Source organism: Phasianus colchicus, chromosome 5 (genome assembly GCF_987193195.1).
Source record: "Phasianus colchicus chromosome 5, bPhaCol1.hap1.1, whole genome shotgun sequence".
Lineage (NCBI taxonomy): Eukaryota > Metazoa > Chordata > Aves > Galliformes > Phasianidae > Phasianus > Phasianus colchicus.
This window is the reverse complement of record NC_143440.1, coordinates 52,312,089-52,337,383: the sequence shown is the minus strand read 5'-3', so window position 1 is coordinate 52,337,383 and position 25,295 is coordinate 52,312,089. Positions and strand designations below refer to the sequence as shown.

Below are 25,295 nucleotides of genomic sequence, written 5' to 3'. Positions count from 1 at the left end.
TAGTAGCTCCCTACTAAATCAAGAGGCACCTGCCTGAACAGACTAGCTAAGACCTCCCCTATTTGTGACTTGATTTCTTACTGATACTAAGAAGTGCTGGTAAACAACAACCACAATAAAAGACCATAAATGATGCCAACAGAGGACACAAATCGAGAGTAGTTTAAAACTATGGGTGGAAAGTGGGGAGAAAACAAGAAGTCTGCATCCATGCTTGTTCTAGGAAAAGTGTAAGAAAGAGAAACGGCACTGGAAAAGTAAAGAGAGGAGAAAATGGTGAGAAAAAGCCCTCAAAAGCAAATAAAGAGAGTGATGAAAGAAAATCAAAAGAAAGGAAAACTCTATTTAGGCCTATTTAGCTCACTGAACATTTTTTTTTCAATAGCAAGTATATGAGGCAATCTATATTCTTAAGCAAAAAAGAAAATCATTCCACTGCAATCTAGATAATTTCCCACTCCAGTTGATGATATAATGCACTAAGAGCAAAAAGCTCTAAATCATCCAGAATAACCTACCAGACTCACTTTTCAGTGAAAAAAAGAAACAGGCTTTATTCTAAACTGTTTCACTCTCAGAGCTAATGCCTTGCACAGCCCCTGCCACGTACTCTGTACATATTACATTCCTCTCTTGTCACTGTGGAGGTGCTGCAGATATGGTCCTTCCCATGGGTGTAGCTGCTCTAGTGGGGCTCTGCCCATACACACCACCACGTTATCCCCTTCCCAGTGGCCTGACCATTTCCATCTTCACGGGCATAAGCAAATAAAAGGAAACAGAGATTGCATTAAACCAATCTAATAGTGCTAAGGAATTGTTTTTAACTTCATTCTGCCCTTTTCCTGCAGTAGCAAGCTGCTGTTGTGTTTTTCTCTCCACTCGGCAGAGTGCTAAATCCAGCCGGAAAGCTATTACGAAAAAATACCCAAGGGAAGTGTAATGGAGAGTTTTTCTTCACTGATTTCTCTTCTAACATTGTTTCCTTCCTTCCTCCCCTCTCCACCCTGCGGACTCGATCCTCAGCCCATTGATGTCAAAGGAAAAACCCACACTGACCTCATGCGGCTTTGGATCACCCTTCCATTCCTATGCCATTTGTTTTTATAAGTGAGGTAACAGGAGCACTAAAAAATCCTTTCCAACGAGCTCTGAAAGTGCCATCCACTGCCCTGAAGGCTAGCGTGAGTTGTCAGTAGAACCACATTGTTTGAATCTTGGATAATATCTTACCTTCAATATACCACCGTTATGAATTCATCTGACATTCAATGTACAGTAATAACAATGAATTTGCTGGATATTGAATGTCACATACTTTCACAGGTACAGCATTTCATTGTAATGCACAACAGCTTTAGTTTAACGATAGAGTTTTTTCCAGGATACTCTCTTTAAATTCCCCCTTTTCTCCAGGAGAACAATAAATACTCCTTAACAATGCCTAAGAAAAATAAAATCATACTTTGCTTTGGGAGAGAAATATGATCTACACATAAGGCCTCCAGCAAGCTGAACAAAACGCTTCCTGGGACACACCAAGCATGAATTTGTGTGCAAAGGGTTTTTGAAACTATAAGAATGGATGGCCTGGAATATTAATCAGTTTTGTGTGTGGGTTTTTTTTTTTTCCTTAATTGATTCCAGAGTGCAAAAGGAAATAACCCAGTTTCAAACCATCCTACAGCACAAATATAAAGATGTCAATCTAAAAGATGGCCAGGAGATTAATTTTAAAATAAGCATTATAGAATTTCTCGTTGAAGATTTCAGGTAGTGAGGGACAGTGTGGAATTGCTCTTTACAAAGCAAGATAGGAATGTGACCTTCGAAAATTAGGGCCAAATCTCACATTCACAGAATCATTTGAGTTACAAGAGATCTTAAAAGACCATTTAGTCTAAGTCCCCTGCAATGAATGCAGACACCTACAGATACATCAGGGTGCTCAGAGGCCCTTTCAGCCTGCTCCATATCCAGATTGTCCATAGGAAGTGATCAGATCATATTGCAAGAGTTCCATTTCCACTCAGTGGTGTGAAGTCTTTGTTGTGCACTGCTACATCATCTGCTGGGGAGGTACCTGGGTGGCATGTACTCCATCAGCTTCAGGAGGGAAAATGAGCTGTGCACAGAATGGATTTCCTGGATGTCCACTGGTTTTACAGTTTCGCTTTAAAGAAAGAGAGGCATTTAAGTCATCTACTATCATAGAAGAAACGATCACCGTACAAACGATTTTCTTTCCCCAACCTGTTTTCATGCAAGTCACTTGGATATGCAGCGTCTGTAAAAGTCCATAAATAAGTTAAGATAAATTTATTTGTTAAATCAGTCTATTCTATTAAGCATTATTTTTCAATACCTTAAGGGGAAAACTGGTAATATTTCTAGTAACGAAGTAAATTCTGACATCAGCTGCACTGCTTCTAGTGCAGAATCCTTCAAGACATGGGAGCACTTTGATTACTGCCTAATGTTTTGCTGAACTCTGCTGAAAGAGTCAGGTAAATCTACTGTTTCGGTAAACGATCCTTCAGCAAGATGAAAAGAACTATTGAGTGAGCAAACATGACAAGGCTTAGAGGAGAAAGACCCCTTGGTGGGCTTTGTGGAAGTCCAAAGAATGAGGAGCAATTAGCAGGTGATATGGGGTTTATAGCAGTGTGGTTGTTTCAGTCCTTTCTTTATTTAAAAGCTCTTGAAGCTGCAAATTTTGATGCTGTCTCTCCAGCTTTATGTTTGCTTGCATAGTTTTCATCTGAAAGTAGTAGGTTGTTTCTAAGGCAAGGTGCCCTTCAGTTTAACATACAAAAGCATGGTGAATATATTAAAGCAAAAAATGAATATGATCACAAGTGTAAGTAAAACTTACACCACATCACCCAACCTTACATAGAAAGAGTTGAACCTACACAATTATTTACAAAGAATATGTTCCAGAAGACAGTCGGCATGCTGAATGAAAGAGAACCTGAGGAGAAATTGGCCATCTCTGATAAAATAAAGAAGGCAATAATCACTGGGATAAGGCAAAATGAATGGCAAGACCCATTCTTTAATTATTAGCTCTTCAGAGCCATACAACAATGGGAAATAACTGAAACATAAGTGAGATAGTGCTGTGTTACCTGTCATGGATGTTTAATCATGTCTGGGCAACATTATTTTTCCCCACTTATCACCTAGTGTCATTGTTTTATCAGTATTACCGTATGCAGGCTTTCAGACAGCTGTCTACAGTGTGGTAGCTTTGGAGAAGGCTATGTTAGTAATAAAGTAAGTCTGAAATCTGGTTTCCTCATATTTAATAACCAAAGTGGCTTTTCTGTACTCCGCTCTCATACCATGCGAGCAGTCAAGACAAATTCTCACCCTAATTAGATCCTGTTGATGAAACACTGCAGGCAAAAGATCTCAACGTATGGATATGAAATGGGGTTGCCTCAGATACTTGTGTGCCACGTGTTTAATGAGACATGGATTGATAAGTCACATGAATCTGCTTTGCTTTTTGTAGTACAAATGCATCATTACATTCAAATATATAAAGAGATTGTAAACAAATAAAAGAGGCAATGATCAACCCATGCAGACATCTTTCAACAAAGAGTTGCAAATAGGTAATTCCAGACAATACAAAAAGGCAGAGGTTTAGATCATAGTATCTGAACAAAAGATGACTTGGAAGAGTTCAAAGCAAGGCATTGCTATTTCCCAGGTGAGCATGTTTGTTTTACTTGTCAATTCACACAATTACTAGTTAGATCAACTATTCTACTCTTAGAGCCTATGCAGAGATGAGGCAGATAGTTTTTGATGCGTCAGCACTTCAGTAGTAGGACATGCAACACTTCATGTCATACTCATGATGCGCTTTGCTTCGTGCGCTTCGCCACCTGAGCAGCACTGAAGCAGCAGCAGCACCAATTGGCTCCGCTGCCTGCGCAGTACAGCTACCAGCTTTGAACCATGACAAAGATGAACACAGAACCGAAGGCACTAATCGCAGTGCTACCTCAGCTGTGTGCAACACTTAATAAAGCAAGAACAGGGATCATTTCATGCACCACTTAGAGGAACATGATTGCTTAACAGCACACCGCAACTCCGCCTGAAAGCTTTGCATCAGAAGAGGACTAGCCCACCTAATGGAAAGCGTAAGGCAGTCAAATAGGCAGTAATCATTCAATATGCAATGCATAGAGAATTTCTATCACTATGCTCATGAAAAGTACAGTTTAATGCTTTGTGAACACCAGTTGCTGAGACTTGAATTTTTCATCTTTGCTGATGGCAATCCCAAAAAGTCAAAGAAGTTAGCACCATGATAGAGAGAACAGCTGATTTTAATTTTAAGGGAAAAAGAGTAATGCCTACTGAATTAGCTATATTATTTCTCCTAGCAATTTAGAAGTCTTATGGACCCTGAGTTTTAAGTTACTAGATGTGACATGATGATAGCTTAATGTGAATGAGCTGCTCCTTATAATAAGATGGAATCTGAACATTAATCTAATATATCAAGCTGTACTTACTGCTTCTTTTAATAGAAATAAAAATTTCTTACATATTTTATCTAGGTATGCTCATGAGTTGCCTGAACACACAAAAACCAGATATCTTTCATTTTCATCAAAAGCAGTGTTATGCTGTGACATTTTACCTCTGTAATTAAGCTTTTATAGTTTCCTAAAAAGAAAATCCATCACAAGCTACAGGTCATCTTATCAACACTTTACTTCCTGTCCTTTAACATAACTTTTACTCTGGCAATCTCATTTTGGAAAGGTGTGTTTGGCCACATGCAATCTGCAACTTCGGAATCTGTCCAGAAAAATGAAACACTCAGAAGGGGAGATCTGACATTTTGGGTTGAACCTTTTTCTTACAGAAGCTGGAAGAAACTGTAAGCCAGATTACTAGGAGATAAATGAAAGTATGACTTTGTGTTACTGAAATTGCTTGAATATTTTCCTGGACTTTGTCCTGTACAATTAAACGAGGTACTTAAATTAAAATCTCTAGCTCAGACTCATTTCCTCTCATGGAGTTTATTTCTACAATCTCACATGTTCATACTTCCTTTTGTTCTCTTCCTCACCATTCCTTTTCCTTTCAGGAGTCCTATTTCAAATCAAGCTGTAGTATGTTCACCCAACCTGTAATTCAGTTCCTGAAGCATGCCAGAAATGTTTAAACTGCTTTCACAGAATATAGCCTGATTAAGAGTTGTGATACTGTTCTGGCATTACTGTTAAACGTCAAATTAAGATTTTGAGCTTTTTTGTGTTTTCTTCCAGTAGCTAGTGACAAGGTTTGGAACACCAAAAACATGCTTTTCTTTATCCACACCAGTTACATACCAAACAAACAATCCACCTGTGACTGTTTGCTGTGCATTAGACCTGTTTTTGCTATAATCATACCCAAATTTGGTACCTCTTATATGCTGTTACTAATATGTTTTTTCTGATACCGGTGGACTGACAAGATTTGACTTTCCCTGAAATCTCTGGCACTCCTCTTCAATTTCTTATGAGGTTCATCTTTCTCCCATAGCTTCTCCTCAAACACCCGTGCAGTACAGTCACCCCACTGTGACTGTGACAATAGATAGAGATGGCTGTATCTATTGTCAGCTTCTGGTGTCACCATCTATCACATCCAGCAATTTCTCACGTCACATCCAGTAGTTTTCCACATCCTATTCAGTTAGCTGAATTTCAGTTCAGTCACTCCCCAGCCATCTGCCTGAAGCCCTTATACTTCTCTTGCAAGACCTGCTAAATATGGATGCTCAGATATAGCTGAAGAGATTACAGACTGAAATACTCTTCACTTTTCCAGCTTCTCTGGGCATTGGACATCGATAGCAATAACAACTATTAGACCAATCCTGAGGGTTCCACAAACTAAAAAAAAAAAATAACAAACTCTTTCATTTCTGCTTTCTCAGCCAGGAAAATATCAAGGCTTTAGGCATTAAAAGAGACGGGAATTTACTAACCTAAGTCATCTCTGCCAAGAGTGAAAGTGCAGAGACACATTATATACTTGCAGGAGATTCTGGGAACTTCCTTAGGTAGAAGTCCAATTGCCAAGCCAGTGCCATGTAGCTTTCAATTTTATGTCATCTGAGGTGCAGGATGGAGCTAACTCAAAAAAAAAAAAAAAAAAAACCAAAAAAAAACAACCACCTACTTCTGCAGTGTATTTGCTATACTGGAAAGCATAAACTTGCCTTTCTAAGGAAAGAGATAGTCATGTTCTCAGATGACACAAATTGACATAATATATGCTGCTGCAGAAATTTATATCAGCCATGACCTTGCCTCAGGGTTCCCATGTATTTGATAGCACAAATCTTTTATGGTGTGGTTTGCAAATGAATCTGTGACTCCATCAAAATCAACCATAAGAAAAGGTTATTTAAGTTGCATTTGTGGAGTAGTACTTAAGTGTGATCCTGGAATCTTAGGCAAAGCTTAGTGCTGGCTTTGATGAAAGTTCTTGACAGGATTGAGATCTAAGCAACTGTCTGTAATATGTTGATTTGAAACCAGCATTTTGAATACCAAACTCTTCAAATTCTAGGTACTGTAGTAAGCATGTGGTTTAAATCACTTTAAACAGATTATTTCCATGGAACCTAATAATACATGTTCTACAAAACAAAACCCACATTATTTGGAAGCAAATTCATTCCTGGTTACACTTCCAAAAGATTAATCTTAGCAGGATTAAAATTACTACGCTGGAATCATTCAAATGGAATTTTTTGGCTTTGCAACAAAGTTGCTTTATCTGTATTTAACTTCACTGTTCTATCAACTGTGTCCTGTTTTCTGCTTCATTGACAGCTCTGTTCACACCTAGACAGATAACATTAAATTCTGGATTGGAGGTCTATCCAACAAAAGCTTATGTGTAGAGGTTCCACAATCTTTTTTAACAGTCTCCCTCAGGAATGCCAGGTATGTACAGCATCTGGCAAAGTACTTTTTGAAACGCTGAAGTTCAGGTCACTGAGGTTGTTAGCAAAATCAAAGAATTCCATCAAAAAGATGCCTGTCTAAAATGAGTAGGTTTCAGAAGGACAGTAGGTCACATCTAGATTTGCTAAGCACCACAAAACTAATTTATGCAAATCATGTATGCTTAGCCTTCTAAACTGGAAAAAAAAAATAATTTCAGGTACTTGTCCCATAAGTAAATCCCTATGAAATGTCATAGAGTTGCTCACATCTGAATAATTGCTTTGATTACTCACATGGAAAGAAATTCCTGAAAGTTGTTGCTTTCTTTTCCAGCTGTGCAAAGAAAGCCACTAATGTTTATCTGTGGAAATCAGAAACCTGCCTTTTCTCTGAAAATACTCCTTGCGTATTACCACAGCTGTTAGTACTGTAAACTTCTAAAGCTACTCAGATCTCTCATGCACCTTACAGCATTTCCAAGCTCATAGTCATTAAGAATGCAGGACAGAAACTACATAGTCCATATTCCATAGCCAGGACACACAGTTTGGGGCAACCCGGGGCAAGTGAAACAGGTTTGCAATGGTCTGACCTAAACCAGTGTGAAATCATTGGAAAAAAAAGAAAAAAGTAATAATCAAGGAGCTCCTGGGTAGATTTTTGGATCCGATTCTATTTTCCTAGAGATCACTGTGGTGAGAATTTCTCTCCATCTCTCTTCCACCCTCGTATCTCATTGCCAACACTCTGCAAATGAGATTGTTCTCCATTGACTTTGAATGGCTTCATATAAACAAGAGTACCTCAACTCATCTGCTAACTTTGTTGTCTTTGTAAAAATAGAGGAGATAGTATACTAAGAGACATGCCAGAGAACATCAAGGAAATTTAAAGAAAAACACCAAACCTTTCTGGATGTACATATCTCTTTTCAGGGATTTTTGGTAACTTATTTGCACTAAACTTTCCAACATCTATTTTGACAACAGGAATTCACCCAGGACAGACTATTCACCAAAGGAAAGAAAATAGACTATTTTAGCTGACAGTAAAGAAGAGAGCAAAATACAGATTCAAAATATGACAGAACTTGGATGGAAAGGGAAGAAAACATGGCCACCTCTCTGAGAAAGGAGAATCTGCAACAGTAAGATCCCCATGCTTCACTCAAGGAGGTTCTTAAATGGTAGATTCAAACTGTCATGAACAGGAGCCTTCATTTGAGTGCTGCTGCTCACATCTGGTTGGATGACCACAGCAGTGGATTACTGCCTTCTCTTAAATAAACAGAACTGTGGATTTTCTTGAACATTCTTGAAATAGGATTCATAGAGTACATTTGGAAGTTGTTTTCCTTCCTTCAGATTAGTTCTAACTGCCCTCAGATTGAGGTTTGATATAATAAAACATAAACCTGGTTGCTACATAATTAACTCAAAATTTAATGAGCAATAAAAGTACAATTACGCTCTTGCAATGCATTAAGCTTATATTCCTGCTTAATCCATTTAAAAGGGCTCTCTAGGTGTTCACTTGGCAAATAACAAAATAAGGCAAGTCACAAATTATGCTTATTAAATGTAAATGGGTATCTTTAGCAATTGATATCTAACGTCATAGGACAAACTTGCCAAACTTAATTAAATGAATAAACGCGATTATGCACTTAATATTCCCATAATTACAAGGCTAAATTATCTCTTACATGACGCACTATCAGCTTGATGGTTGCCTGCTACCAAGACTGCATCAGTGAGTATAGAGCTCTGCTCCTGCTGAGTTTGGAGTTCTCTGCATGTAACCTCATGGTTCTGTCTGCTGTTGCTCATCACTGCCATGGGTACTAATGTACACTTTCCAGTTTATTTACCAGCTACCAGTCTTACCACAGTAATATCTAACTACTTTTTTCAGATTCAACTGTGCAATGGAAGAGATAGAGGCAGCTTCATTTTAATACTCTAGACTCTGCCACGTAATCCAGGACAAAGTGTCAAAATACTGCAGTTTCACCTGCAGAAATTATCACAAATTTTGACCAGCTCTATTAATTAGACTAACCTCAGCTCCATTTTAAATATACAAGAGGTAAATAGCACTGAGATTTTGAATCGGACTTTAAAGAAAAACTCTGTGTTGTTTTGCTTGCATCATCATTGTTATTCAAAATGTAACGAGGACAGCTCTGAACTTTTGAAATTCATCCAGAGAATTTGTTTCTTTTTTCAAAGCACATTTTACACTTATTTGGGTACCACCAAAAGGCCTTCATGCCAACATTTTAATATGACTGCTGTGCATTCAAATTTTCTCTATTTTAGTAGGAATCTTCAGGAAATCATTTCCTACCAAGCACACTGTTTTATCTTACATTAAAGGCAGAAGAATCAAAACCACAAAACTGAGAAGGCTGCCCAGTTACTGAACTACAGCACATCAGAGATTTGCAGAATAGTTAACAGAGGTCAAAAGGATTAGTAACAAATGCAAGCTCCTTTCAGGAGATTCTTTTGAAATGCTTTATTCATTAACGAGAAAGGAAAGTCTCCAAAGTGTTTTTTGAGTGATTTCACGCAGCAGCATTTTGGGATTTTTCAAAACAAAAAATTCATACAATGCACTTTTATCCTCTAAACTGTTGCATTTGGGTTCTCAAAGTTCTCTCATTACAGAGGAATCCTTGAAAAATTGTTGTGATGAATTATCATTAAAACCTATAATGTCTCATCACAATTTTACACTATGGAGTTGTTTTTTTTTATTATTATTATTCAACAATATAGAGGGTATGTATCAGCAGAGGTAAATTACATTCACACTTCCCTCATCCGTTGTGAACTCCCAGTCTGGACTGTTAGAAATGCTGAAGTCACTGAGGTCAAGCACTAATATTAATTGCTGCGTACTTTGAATATAATGCAATGCCTGTTTCTTATGTCAGTGTATCTTCACGAGTACTACTACATAATTGAAATGAAAAAAATTTAGACAGGTTGTAATTATGGACAGAATTTGTCTCCCAGAAGGAAAAGATCAACTGAAACTAAATTCTGACCATTTAAAAGATGTTAATCTACATAAACTTTGCTTAAGGTGGTGTGAGCTTTGGTTTGGGGATCCAGGGGTTTTTAGTTCCTCTGCTGCACTCCTTCAGATATTACATCTTCCTCATGTTTAAATCTCTTTTGTGTTATTCTGCATTATGTCCTTCTCTTGAAGTCTTTATTAGATATTTTTTCTATCTTTGACTATTGACACGTTGCATTCTGCAAGCAGATAAACATATATACAGTGATGGAAACAGCCCTATTTCACTTGTACCTCAGCTCGCTTTAGCAAGGTTTGTATCAGGAGGAAAAGCCAGGGATCAAAATAAGCACAGCATTTGAGTTCTTGCCAGGTTTTCCTGAACCCTGTGCAACAAAGGTTGGTCCTTTACAGTGTTGCCTAGTGGGGAAGGTTGAGGATGGTATCATGAGAGATGGGAAAAGAATGAAAATTTCATTTCAGCAAGCATACTATTTGCAAAGGGACCAGACTTGTGAATTTTAAAGAGATCATAGAGATATCTGTCCTATTATCCACTATTCTTCTCTGATGTTAGCATTTAAGCTTTTTATTTAAAGCTGAAGGAAGGTCTTCATAAGCCCCAGAAATGAGCTTGTGCTGCATTGGTTTTCCATAGCAGAGCCACAAGACCTCTGGATCCATAAAATACTCTTAAAGGATTTATGGAAGGTAGCTAAGAACAGCAGACTTAAGGGGCTTAAATCTGCAGAAATTCTTGTATCAACTGAAAAATTCTTATATTTCTACAAACTGAAGTAAAATTGACTCTTTCTAACTCATGAATTATGGATATTACTTGTGATTTGAGTAAAAAGATGTTCAGGTGACAGAAAGAAACAGAAGTTTTAGGATGCATGAGTTTAATTCTAACCTTATCTGCAACTTGTGCAACTTAGTGCTTCATCTTGCCATTCAAAAATAAAAACTGTACAACTCCCAATGTACAACTCTGAAGCCAATTCCACCACGTCTATTCATTTAATGAAAATCCTAGTATATAAATATATCCTAAGCTGTGGTCAAAATTTAAAAAATTACCCTACCTGGAACAGACCTGTGATTTCATTCTTTACACGTGATCCATTTATTCAAGACAGAGGAATCCTCCTTTAAAACAGAAACATATCAGGTGAAATTTTAATCAAGTTGTCAGGCTTCATTTTAATTCTCAGGCTGTCTCCATAGAGGAGAGAAAGGGAAAGGAAACATTAAAACTGATTCTCATAAAGAGATGGAGAGACAGAGAGCAACAAGCTGTGCTGATATATTAATTATCTATTTATAATATGTAATCTTTTCAACTTCTGTCATGTTAAAATCAACAAAGAATTTAGCTGAAGACAGCCATAAAATGAACTGATTACAGCTTGCATACAACAGCGATGAAAGAGCAAATACACACAGCTATGCAAATGTGAAATATAACATGACAGAAAGCACAGCCACACTGATAACAGAAGGTAATTGCTGGTCTCTGTAGCTCTCCCACCAAACTGACTCTGTGATATTTCCTTTGTTCTGTAACTGGCACATTTTTGGCACATGGGAGGGAGATGGAGGAAGCAAGCTGAAGCTGAACACCTCATGAAAGCTGCTGCAAAAGTAGTCTGGCAGAGCAATGGGAGAGCAGGGCTACATAGAGCTGAGCCTTCAGCTTATAACCACACTCAGCAGCTGGGTGGAATTGCACTTCATAACTGAGTACAGCCAAAGGTGAAGGGCTGACTTTTGCCCTTTCAGTTTCCACCAAAAATTCTCTCTGAGGCCAAGATGTTGAACACCTGATCCAGTCCACAGGATGCAATAGCAAGATCCCTTACCATCATTACAGGGCTTAAGGTCAGGACCAAATCTGAAAGCCCACTGGGTAGCAAATGCGACAAGCCATTTCATGCATATATCTGCATGAATAGTAACTTGACGGGGCTTCTTGTGGAACTAGAAACAAGCGTGAGCTGTGTGTGAAAAGTCAGCTTTCAAAGTTTGCAGAGTTGGCACGTTGTGTCTGGGAGCTACGCTGTTAAACACAGTCATACTGTGATGAGCACAGCTTGAAGCACTTACCTGCTGTCTTTCTCCTTTTCCAGTGCTATATGTCAGCATTATTAGAAGTAGCCATTCATCCAGGAAATACACTTGACAGTTTTTTTTAATTTCAGTTCCTACTATTTTACACCACATTTTCATCCAGGCTGCTATTTGAGGACACAGACATAGACCCAGAGTGCATTAGATACACCCTTCCCACAGGCTATACTAGGACTGAAAACCAAATTGATGCAGTTTCCGTACTGGAGATGGGCAGACTGGGCTTATCTTCTTCAGTACTCATCTATGCAAAACTCCACACTAGCCTTACTCCCACTTTCAGATGCAACTTCAGTAGCTGCATGTCAGGAGTTTCATGATAGTCCATGCACAGTAGTGCAAGTCACTTGAGAAAACAAACTCACTTTAGAATCCACAGTACAAGCTTCAGAACTGGTACAAACCCCCTCCCCCCCCCCCCCCCCATTTTGTGCTCCCCTCTCCCCCCCGCCCCGTAAAGGTACTTCACTATTATTTCATTCATCACAAGCTAGAATCTGGCCTTCCTACCCACACGCAGGACTACAGCTGTGTCAGTGATTCGTCATCTTCCATCATCATCCCATTTTACCATAGAATCTGGCCCAGTATCCACAATTCCCATTTGTCATGTAGTTGCCAAGTATAGCAATTATAAATTCATAAAATGGGTTGGAAGAAACTTTTAAAGATCATCTAGTTCCAATCTCCTAACCATGGGGAGGGGACATCTTTTACCAGATCAGGTTGCTCCAGTCCTTTAGTGCCTGCAGTGAAGTCACACAAGTAGTTACCAAGCATGACAACATGGATTGCAGCCCAGGGCAGAGCACAGATTTCATCTCTGCCATTTCTTAAGGGAAAATGTTTAAAGTTCTGCTGTAGAAACAGTGTGGAAAGTTGCAACGTGACCCTGCTGGCACCAGACCTAACTTCTGTCTTTGATTAGTCAACAGATCCACTCCTCCCTCTGCATTCAGTATTAAGCAACCACACAACATGGGAACTGACAGGAGTACAATGAATCACTGGTTAGGTCCTTTCCAACATAAGCCATTCTATGATACCACAACACAGTCTGGGCCTCTGACTTAGCCCTGCATAATTAAAGTTTGTAACAGCCACAGTAACCCCATTGTGTAAAGCTAGACCCAGCATAAATTGTCAGTGATTTGCCACTTGGATAAATAAACATTAAATGTGTGCCATGGCCTCTTGCTATCAAGCATGAAGTAATTTCTGTGAAAAAAAAATAAAGTAAAAATCTTTTAATTACAAAATTCATTAGAATCTATTTAAAATAAAATGCTTTGCATTTCTAATATTAAAGTGATGAAAGTACCCAATGGACCAATACTAAACAACCAGAATGCACTCTCTGAAAGAGCTGAGACTTGAAAAAGAGCAGTTTAATTTATGGAACAAATAATACACTTAATAGGAGTATCAAGTTGCAAGCTACAGTGTTATAACTCCTCAAAGTTCACTGTTCCTCAGTGCTTGAGTCTCAGTTTATTTACTGTAAGATACCAAAGTTGCATACTTTGTTCAGCATTCAATTTTTTAGATATATATATATTTCTTTTTTTTGAGATTTCAGGTCTAGATCAGGGATTGCTATCTTTTGCCTCTTCCATTTTCCAGTGTAGCCAGGCACTCCTGCATATTGTAAGCTTTTAAAATGTCAGCAGACCCACATGCTCCAAGCTGAGGTTTATCCAAAGCCATCATAGATTTAACTCTGTATAGACAGAAGTAGCCAGCTAACATTAATAGAATTCAGACATCCTCCAGCACACAGTTGAGCATATATCCCAATTTTGGGAAGTTTTAGAGTTCATCAGTGCAGGGAGCTTTTTCATTTGGGAAATAACAAGTTCTAAAACTTCTAAACATTTCTTAAAAAAGAAAAAAAGAAAGAAAAAAGGGGTAAGTTATTCTCTTTCTGCTCTTGAAACCTCTGAATTTTTGTTTCTGAAAAGTAGCTTTGAGACAAAAAGATCTGTAGAACAAGAGATGGTTTGTATCTTTGAGACCATTCCATATAAAAGCACAATTTGTTCCATTGCTACCCACAAAGGTTCATGTTAAGACTGTGCCTGGTCTTTCACTTGACTGAATGCTGTCACTCTGACATCAACGTCTTTCAAGAAGGCCAAATGCAGATTCTATTTTACTTCAGTGGGAGATGTACAGTTTATACTACATCACAAGGGAAGCAAATAGCCTTTGGCAGAGAAATCAGACCTGTGTCTTAAGTAGCTGGTATTTCCCAGAAACATACAGCACAGAATTTCAAGTACAGTAGAGAAGTGATGTGACCTCAGGTCTTACATATCCTAGATGCAGTAATCTCTGTACTACAAGCAAGTGATAACACAAGAATTGATTTCTTGATGAAATTTCTGGGTCCTGGAAATCTTTGTGTACACTTAAAATCAAATTTTGGGGTATCTTTTTGATTAACAGATACTCCTTGACAAAACTATGGGTTTTTTTTTTGCTTAACATTCTCAGAAAACTTAAGCAACATTTAAGATTTCTGTATCCTAAGAACTTGTGGTTACCTTTTGCAGATGTTGACAACACTCCAGTATATTGTTTGGATTTGATACTATTTAAATGTATGATTATGTAGCCACTTCAATTGTTTCTTTGGTTTCTTTTTTTCTAAGTAAATTCAAACATTTGGTTCCTGACAGTGGAGAAAGTAGCCCAGGGAATTTTATGTTTAGATGCAGCAAGCAGAAAGAAAACAATTCCGGGTTTCCCCTATTTTGGGAAATTCATTTTTTCTGAAAAGGCTACTTCTTTTGTGCATAAACCCTCTGTTTTCCCAGCATTTCTGCTCAAGGTAGACTGAAACATGCCTCTCATTGCTGACAGAAGCATCTGCTAGAGGGTTACATTTGGGTTAAAAAACTCAGCTGTTCTGAAATGAAAGATTATTGTATCAACCCAGTGGACAACCTGTAATTACCTTCCACTATTTCAGCTGGAAATTTTTATGTCACAATGCTGTCTTTCTATTACTCTGCTACAAATAAGGTTTCATTACAAGAACAAGTAATTAAACTGATGTGAAAGAAACCAGTCTGCTTAGCTATCTCTGGTTCAAACTCCCAAACCTTTGCAAAGATTACGAATTGCTCCATTGTACGCAGACATAAGTTTTCTACCAAATTCAGATTATCTACTCATTTTATTTCAAAGCAGTCATCTGCAAGCCAGCTCCTACCACGCAGGAAGGGACCAGGATGGCATAAAGTTAATCTGGCATTGGCAGATGCCTGATAACAGTGCTGTACGGAAGAGGAAGACCAGGATAGCACGCATTAGGACAGAGTATGAGTATGGGACTCTGAACATATAGGATCAAGATTGCCAAAAGCCAGTCAAATTCAGGCTGCTTTCAGGTTTACATACTTTTCTTCAAATGTCATTATTTAATCTTCTTCCTTAAAGCAGAATTTTTCCTGGTGCATAGTTTACAGACATTTTTCTAAACTCCTTTTTTTTTTTTTAATGTAAATTTTTGTTGTTTTTTCCTCTTTTTTTTTTTTTTTTTTCCCCTGTATTAACATTCACATGCATTCAGGGCTGGTAACACAAGATTCGCAGTGTGGGGTCAGATGAATTGCCTGTCTTATCAGCACCCTGTCTCCTGAAGGAGTGAGGTACGCCAGGCAGAAACACAATAGCCTTCTCAGATAAGCCCATAGGTTTACCTGCCTTAGTTCCTTTCAAATTTGCAGGAAAAGAGCAAGCATATAATCTTTTTATACTAGCAGGATGTGGTAAACGTAAGGTTTCAACCCTTCCATCTCAACTTCTTCCCAGAAAAAAATGCCACTGGTACCAGACTTGTTACTGGCAAAGATGCAATTTTTCCAAGTCAAGTTGAACAATAGGGAAAGTGTCCAGCAGCACTTCAGCGCTTAAGAAAAAAGTAATGAAAGGTTTGGGGTTTGCATTTCAATTTCCCTTTCCATGATCAGGTGCCTTTTTCTTAGTTCTTTAAACAAGGAAAGGCTTTCCAAGATAATGATAAAGTTGAACATCGGAAGGGATTGGTGCCACACTTTAAGACCAGATTCAGACCTGAACTCCATGGTAGGTCTGCCTTGGCCCTCCAATGCAAGTTGTGAGCAAATGCTCCACACTACTCTGGCTCCAGCAGTGAGAGATTGAGATACCACAGATCTGAATGTACCCTACAGGCATCATTCTTCGTTTTGTTATTCCATCTACATTTAAGTGTATATCATTAAGCAGTGGGTCTCCAGAGAGCTGGAATTAATCTTTTCATTTTTCTTTCTTTCCATTGTTCCCTAGCTGCAGCATCATGAAGTTCCACAGCACCACAAAATACAGAACTTCTTTGTGAGATGCACATCTTTAAGAGAGAAAAATTAGCAATAAGTACAGTTGTGATCACTTCCAGTCTGGCTGCCTAATAATGGCATTGTCCTTTCCCAGTGGCCATTGTCTCTATTCTAATTCTCTGACTGACACTTCGTATGCAACTACATTTCCTATAGATTTTATTGGTCTGGAAACGTCCTGACAAGGCCAAATTGAGCCGACCTAGGTTGTCAGTGATTTTTTTTTCACACTTATTTATGCTGTGTGACTCTTCCTGGATATGGAGTGGTAAAAAAAACATAGGTGGAGCAATACAGAGCAATGCAACATCCAACTCAAACTGCCTAGCCTCTGGAGCAGAGCCCTGGAGTTACACACCTTGCAACACACCAGAGGAGCTAAGGGCTTGGAAATAGCACCTACATCAACCCACACATTGACAGCTTCCCCAGTCAACAGGTGAACACTGAATACAAGGGTGTACTTCATACCAGTGCAAAATAACCAGCTAGCTTTCCTCTTTTTGCATCCTACTCCAAATATTCATTCAAAGCTACTTTAACTTTTCATTGTAGCCCTTCCATGTGCTGATATGACAGATATGGGTGGTTTTAAAGACAATTCAAAGAAACAGGTATTCATCACTTGTTTTAATCAGGTAAGACTCAAACCCTGTGTATACAGTCATTTGGGAAACTGGACTTGTGTCTTTGCTTTACTGTACTACATGGCATCTCCACATTTGTATTTTGGAAAATTTAAAACTTATTAATTTGCCTTTCTGATTTCTCCTAATTAAAAATTAATATGTTTTTAAAAATCAGCTCTTACATTTTTCTAATTAAATTTCCACAGGATATTTTTTGGTGGGAGAATTCAATTAGGTTTTAATTTTAGTAATCAAAAAAGCACTGGTGCTTTGAGTGTTTGATTTTTAATTTAAAAATTTGACATGGCATTCCAATTAAAATGTTCAACAGTTGCATTGTAGCATAAAAAGTCTATTACATCTGGTAATCAGGAGAATCCAATGACCATAAAAAAAAATGCAAACAGTATTTCAAGAACCCTCAGGTAATAACCATATTTAACAAACACTAAACACTTCAATTACAGCTGCCTATAGCAACTGTGATCACTCAGAAACCAGGGCAATAAGCGAAAGCAACTCTTCACCTGTCTCTTTCACCATTAGATAAGGTTGTATCTTGGAAATAGCATCTAAACTCAGGTTTGAGAAACACATAACAAAGCCTGCCAGAAGCAATATCAAAATGGATGCTAATAAGAGGAAATAAAGAATTAAAACTATGCAGGACATCAAGTGTGACTAAAAAACTAATGCATCTACCAGTACACAACCTTTCAAACAATTTACAATCAGGAGGACAAAGTAGTAATACAAAGAGTTAAAGCAAATTAACAGTACAAAAAAAAACCCTTCATTTCTTAGCAGATCTTCTATATAAAACTTACACCAGTACTCATCTAATTGTATACACAGCAACCTGAAGACTGCTTTCATCCTTAAGGACTTAGTTAATTGTCATAATAGTCACAATTGGCTCCATATAGTCTACTGACCTGCCTCTGACAATGACAAATGCCCCTGAAAGATTCCAATATTGTCATTGCTCCCAACAAATTGTATGACATTTCAGAAGAATTGTATCTATCTGTCCCAGCATTCATGTCTTCCACTGCTAAATAACATAATATTCCTGTGGCAAGTTTTTCCTATATTCCTTTAAATGTCAATTCCATTGTGTCCCACTCATCAATCACATCATTATTACACATTATTTTTGGAGCTCCTTTGCTAACGTGGCATTGCATGGTACGGACAACAAGGACAGAGCTCAGATGCACCCACGTACTTAAATGTGTACATTAATATTGCTGTGGTGGGGAGAATGGCAGGCTAAAGTTCTCCCAGCCTCTGGCACCTGAGCAAACTAGATGAAAACTGGCAATCTGTGGTGTGCTGGAGGAGTAACTCCAGCTCTGCATACTCACACAGGCTGAATAGAAGACAGAAAAAGAGCAGCTGGCATTTTAAGGAATATGAAAAGGGATAAACTTAAATAGCTAACTCAAAATTTAATAACAAACAAGAAAAAAGAGAACAAGAAGATTAAACAAAAGTTGAAAACAGGCTTAAAAATAAAGGAGCGAGCAAAGGAATCATTTACAAACCAAATGAAGAGGGGAAAAGATAAGATAAACTCTGAATATTAATGAACAAGTAGAAGAAAGGAAAAACAGAAGCCGAAATAAGTCTATTTTACCACAGGCAAAATAATGTAAAACGTTTCAATCTTCCAAGTTAAATTACAGAATAGAAAGGAACCTTACTACAATATCAGCGTGTAAATCTCTCTCCAAACCACCCACATGCTGACTGCTGCTAGAGACAAATAGGTACAATAAAAGGTAGAAGGCAAAATGCCACTGCCACAAATGCAGCAATGCTGAATTTCCTTTAGTGACTAGTAAAGTGGTATGAATAAACACACACACACAAAAAAGCAAAACCAGAACACTGGAAGTGACCAGAAAAGTAATTTTAAATAAAGAGAAAAATATATGCACAGGCTCAACGCTGTCTGAGAGCTTGAATGCATAGGAAAGCTGCTAAACTGATAATACTGCCAAAGTACTTTGATATTCCCAGCTGGAAAGCTCTGATCTTGCTAGTGCAAGAACCTCACCCATAAACAACACTGAATTCACACTCAGAGTGCACATAAAGTCCAGTCTAAAATATCATACACTCCAGAAAGAATTTTGGAGGATATGATTTTGGAAACAACTTTTAAAAAAATCATTGTTGCCTCTATGATTATTTTGCTGCTGTACTTTTGGTTGGGTTACGTTATTTAAGGATGTCCTAGGGGCTGAGAAATGCTCCTGTTTGGAACAATGGCCTCACTCGTTTGCCATTGGTCTAGAGCAAACCTACAGCTTCACATCTGAACTGCTCAAGAGACATTCTACAGTTCCGCCTGTTATATCCTCAGGGCACCATACACACTAGTGAGACAGAGCAGGAGAAAACCTAAGTGGAAAGCCTTTGATGTCTTGTGCTTAGAGTCCACATGCAATCTGATATGCGAATCATGGCATTATCCATTCCAAATAAAGGAGTAAAAAAAAAAAAAAACATTTTTACTATTATTCATGTTTAATTTCCTAGAAGTGATTGACAAATCCAGGTTCCTTTCCTAGCTTGCTCAGTCCTACCAGTGTCTCACTGTGCAATCTGACTCCTCCTCATGGGAAAGGAGTGGTAGAACAGTCTTGAGGAAACATCTATAATGTCAGAGACATCTATCAGCATCCTACATTCAAAGATTTTTCTGATTAAAAAAAAAAAAGAAAAGAAATAAAAAGAAAACGAAACAGTTTCTCATTGCTAGAATATCCTCTAGTATTGCCCTGCCAACTAACAGAGAGCAGTGCAAAGCTCTGAAGTTCACATTTTCTCTCCTAACACAAATTCTGAAGTCTGAATGAGAAATGACACGCTACTACACTGGCTCTACCTCTTGTTCATTTCTTTTTTCTTGTTGCTTTCCAAAGATAATCTTCATGAAAGGTGACAGGCATATATATATCTTTTCCAAGATGCCTAAGATTCTGTGGAACTTCCTCGGGTTCTGAAACCAAGGTGTGGCTCTGGTGAGCCCTCGGTTGTCCCTCAGTTCTGCAAAGCCATGCAACCAACCAGTGGTGCAAGGTCATTCCTGAGCTCCCACCAACAGGCTTAGTCATTTTTATTTGGGATCCCTTTATCTCAGTTGGCATTAGAGACAGGATAAGAACTTGTGCAGACATCGACCTGGGCTGCAAGTTCACACACTCACATGAGTTTTCATTAAATACTGAGGAACATCCTGTATAAATATCTTTTAGACTCAGCAATTCAAGGTAATTAATATAGAAAATAACTCTGCAGAAGATAAGGGAACAGTCACCACATATTGTGCAGTGCAGAAGAAATACTTCCATTCTTTTTTCAAATTAGCTTGTGAAGATCCTGGTTCCAATGAGAGACTGCCATCTTGCTCAAGGGAATTTCAAATTAGCAATGTCAGTTAACCTCTAAGAGCTCTTTCTCCTGGGAATAAACAATCGTTTTGTTTATCTCCAACCAACAGCTAATAGCACAATAATGATCCAATCCCCAGATCCCTTTGCCTGGAAACAGATACCTTAATCTCTGCAGTTAAAGTCTTATCAGTCTCTGCTCTCATGCAGTTTGAACATTTCCCTTATATCCACAGTGCTCCCTACAATGAAAAGCTGTCTCAGATTCTGCTATCTTTACCATGAATTACCTTTCCCTGACCCCATGCACTCCTTTTTCACAAATATCTCTTTGAAGTATTTACTAGATACGTCACATTTTCATCTGGCCCACAGATGGCTGTTACTGAAAACTAGTGTTATTGTCTTAATTTGTTTAATTTCCTTCATTGCTCATTATCTCACAAAACCGGCGTTACATTTGATCCAGTGGTCAGGAAAATTAAGTTCCGCTGTTACTCTATGTTTACCACCCAATTGCAATCAACAGAGATGCATAAAGCAAGCATGAAATGGACATTTCTTTTGCATCTCAAACTGCACTGAACTTCTCTCTGAGCTGTCAGTTGATTAGGAAAGAGAAAATTAATACCCTCAAGTGTGATCTCCTGGATCCCTAGAGGATACTTACATAGGCTGGTTTACCAATAGGGATCAATTTATTAGTTTAAAGACCAATACATTAGTTTAACAGAAAGGAATCAATGTGCACTAGTTGTAAAATTTTCCAGTTTAGCTTTGCTTGCTATGTGAGTCTTGTTTTTCTGAATGAGCTTTGCTTCAGCGAAGCACTGAAGACAACAGACTTTTATCTTTGCATCCACCAAGTGCAAGAATTTGTTCTTGAGTTTCATGTAAACAGTTTTGAGTTATAGTGCATCAAGATAGAAAGTTGCTCATTATGGTATAACAAGCAGAGGAAATTTGCCAAATGGGGGGAAAACAGCTAAAAGGTTGGCAGTACAAGCAAGTCCCAGGACAAATTTCTTTAGATTACTTGTCCAGCCATGCTGGTAGGGACCAGGTGATCATTTGTACAACTGAATTAAAACTAAGATTTCTTTTTGAGGCTCACCCACCTACGTTGCACCAGAGCTTCAAAATCATTTTCAAAGTCATTCTGAAATCACAGAACAGTGAAAGCTCACAACACAAGCAAAGTCACTAAATGCACTTATCAGCAAATATGCTCATTCTTTGCTCTACAGACACAGACCTAGCTACTACCTTAAGATGTTTTGTTTTTACCCTTCAATTCTCTTACACAGACAACCCATTTCCTATCAACGTTGTGCACACTCATATTACAGCCCTTATCTCACAACTTGATGCATAAGAAAGAAATAGAATAGGAATAAGCCTGATGAATATTTATCTTCTTCAGAATACAGAATCACAGAATCGTAGGGGTTGGAAGGACCTCTGGAGAACATCCAGTCCAATCCTCTGCTAAAGCACATTTTCTACAGGAGGCTGCAGATGAAAGTGTTCAGGTGGGTTTTGGATATCTCCAGAGAAGGAGACTCCACAACCTCTCTGAGCAGCCCATTCCAGTGCTGTCACCTTCACAGTAAAGTTCACATGGAACTTCCTGTGTTTCAATTTGTGCTCCTTGTCCTGTCGCAACACTTACCCTTTAGATATTCCTAAAGTGTTGATAAAATCCTCACTCAGACTTCTCCTCACCAGTTTAACTGTTTCATATGCACAGTATTACTTTGACTCTCTAATCAGAGGGATCTTAGCAGCTAATGTAAGATAGGATTTGTATTTTACCACTTCCAAATCACTGCACAATGTGAGCACAACACGTACCCATGGACTTTCAGAGCATCTCTGTAGCCATAGAAAATCTCACAGTATCTAACAAATAACAAAGAACTTTTTCCCTATTTCATTTTTTTTGGTAGTAGGCTTAGATTTTCCTTTAGAGATAACATACTGATTAGGAGATGTGGCCACATCTACCCTGCAATATGCCATCCCCATATTTATAACACATGCCTTGCTGTAGAAACTGAAGTTCTAATTTTGAGAAATAAAGCAGAATGAGCAGAGGCTGTAATGGACTCACAAAGGTTTGCAGAGGCCGTGAATGAGTCACACACCAGACACTGACATTCTCCAGGAATGCAGATAACTGCATGACAAAAGGTTGCAGTGCATTCCTCCTCGTTTTGCCTCAGAAGGAAATGAGCTCAGAAACTGGTGGAGAGCACAGCAACTGCCAGCCTAATGCAAAACTCTCAAAATGTTTCCTCAAAATATAGAAGAAGCCTCAGTATACTCGATCAGGTAAATGCCACTTCTAACTGCACAGTTACCAATCTTACATTAGTCAGAGAATCTTTAAGGCCAGGATTCTGGGACCAAAGATTTTCTCATGTTAGACAAAGAGGGAGATGCAGGAGGAGATAATGACTTTTTTTTTGTTGTTTATTTAGTACAATGGAAGAGTACATCTGCCAAGCTCTTAACATGACTGCCTGCATATCGGCTTGCCTGAGGAGAAGCAGCTCTGTCACCCTAAACAGTTTAACACTGTTGAGTTCGGTATCTTTGATTTTCTTCTGCCTCGTGGAGAAAAAGAAGTCAAACTGTGCCTTTAGAAACCAGTTTTGTCTAAAATCTGGTTACTAACAAGCCTTTGGAAAAGACAAGAGAAACAGGAATCATTAGGGAACTTTTGCAATTCCCACTCTGTTTTTTTCCTTCATAGAATCGTTCAGGTTGGAAAAGACCTTAAAAATCATCAAGTCCAAACACGACCTAACCATACTACTCTAGCTAACAACCCTGTGCTAAACCATGTCCCTGAGCAGCATATCCAAACTGTTTTTAAACACATCCAGAGAAGGTGACTCAACCACCTCCCTGGGGAACCTATTCCAGTGCTTAACAACCCATTCAGTAAAGTAGTTCTTCCTGAAATCGAACCCAAACTTACCCCTGCACAATTTAAGGCCATTTCCCCTCATCCTGTCACCCGTGAGACCAACCCTGTTCTCACTGTAAGCACCTTTCAAATATTGGGAGAGAGCAATAAGGTCTCCCCTCAGCCTCCCTTTCCACAGACTAAACAGACCCAGTTCCTTCAGTTGCTGATTTGAGCCCAAAGAAACCCGACTAGAAATCAGCTCTGAGGAAAACTGAATCTGACTGCTTTATTTCTACAGCCCAGGCTGGCAGAACTGCAAAGAATACAAAGCAACCCAGCTAATGGAAAACAAATCAGCCACTTAAAGTCCTTTCAGTTTTAGTAACTGTACGCGTTACTCATCAGTAACACGGGTGAGCATTTTATTTTTAATTGCTCTACATCCTCACAGAGATTTGGCAAACTCAGAGATGATCCAGGGCTTGTTCTGCATTTCTCTCTATCCACACCTCTTGCAACTGCTGTGTAATGTGGGGCTCAGTGCTGCCCCTCTGCTCCCTGTGAGGAGCTGTAGGCCACCATGAGGCATCCCCTCAGCACCCTCTCCCCTGGGCTGAATAAACCCAAAAAGAGAAAGGGGAAAAGCAGCCTCCAGTGGTACAGCACCAGCTCAGCCTGGATGCTGCTGGCAGCTAGGTGCTATCTTTGCTGCCTCTGCCCAACACTGCTCCACAGGCAGGCACTAAGCACTCACTCCCTACTTTGTCATCCCCACAGTTGTCACTGGGAGCCAGCAGTTTAAGTAGGGCTCGAATCAGACAGCAGGTCAGTACAAAAGCCAAACAGCAGATTTCCTGCCCAGCCCCTTATCCACAGGCCTCTCCTCCCACAGACCTCATACAACGCTTATGCTGAAAAGATTTTGCTGAAATGCTTTGTGCCATCCAAATAAGCACAGCTTGACATGCATTTGGCAAGGGTGTGGGCAGAGAGAGACATGGGAGGGAAACAGGGTGGTGGAGGAAGAGGGGAAAAAAAAAAAAGGCAACACTGTGAGAATTTGAGGGCATAAACATCACAGAAGTGCCAGAGTCCACTGGACAGGGAATGAAGCACAGTGTTAGCTGATGGGTCTCTGGGTGTGCTTATCCTACAGCAGCTCAGGGACACTGACTGGAACAACATAGCTTTGATCACAAGGATGCCACTCAGGCAAAGAAATGAGGATACACCAGATGGACCCTATGCTGTTGCCCTACTACTAGGCAAGGCTTGGATGCAGTTTTAACACTGAGGAAGTTAGTGCAGGAGCATGGAAACAGAAGAGTTAAAAACCTTCACAACAAAGTATTGAATTCAAGCCTTACCTTAGACTAGCCCAGAGTTTGTTAGTAGGCCCAGCTGTGCACAGGCTCTCAATCATTCAGCAGAGCTCTCCAAAAGTCCATTGTGACTTAATTATAGAAAATGATGTGCCTGAGCCACAAGGATTCCACTTTGCCTCGATGCCTATGGATTCTATAACAGGCTGGGCAGCTCCAGTTCAGCTCCACCACACAGAAGCAAGGAGATAGGAAGCAGCTAGTAAGCCACTTTCACCACTGATAAACCTGAACCCCTGAACCTGGGAGGCGGGTTTTACTCTGAGCTTATTAGAGCTCACAGCTGCATTACAGGAACAACAGAAGGGCCTCCTGCTCTGCAGGCAGGAGCTGCCTTGTTCCACCTGTGGTGTCTATCTGCAGATTAAAGTCCACCTGAGATGATTTACCAGCAACATTTTGATACTTGTGCCTTAGGCATGCAGGAAACCATACCCCGTAGTTCTTGATCAAGGAGTGCACAGA

General features: G+C 39.1%; 1 long non-coding RNA gene across 1 annotated transcript; it reads right to left on the bottom strand.

The window, feature by feature from the left end:
- Nucleotides 1–564: 564 nt before the first annotated feature.
- Nucleotides 565–25,080, bottom strand: LOC116228769 (uncharacterized). Its single transcript, XR_004166860.2, has 3 exons — nucleotides 24,816–25,080; nucleotides 11,093–11,156; nucleotides 565–2,173 (listed from the first exon to the last, which is right to left on the bottom strand). It is a non-coding gene; the product is annotated as an uncharacterized LOC116228769 (long non-coding RNA).
- Between the last annotated feature and the right edge of the window lie 215 nt (nucleotides 25,081–25,295).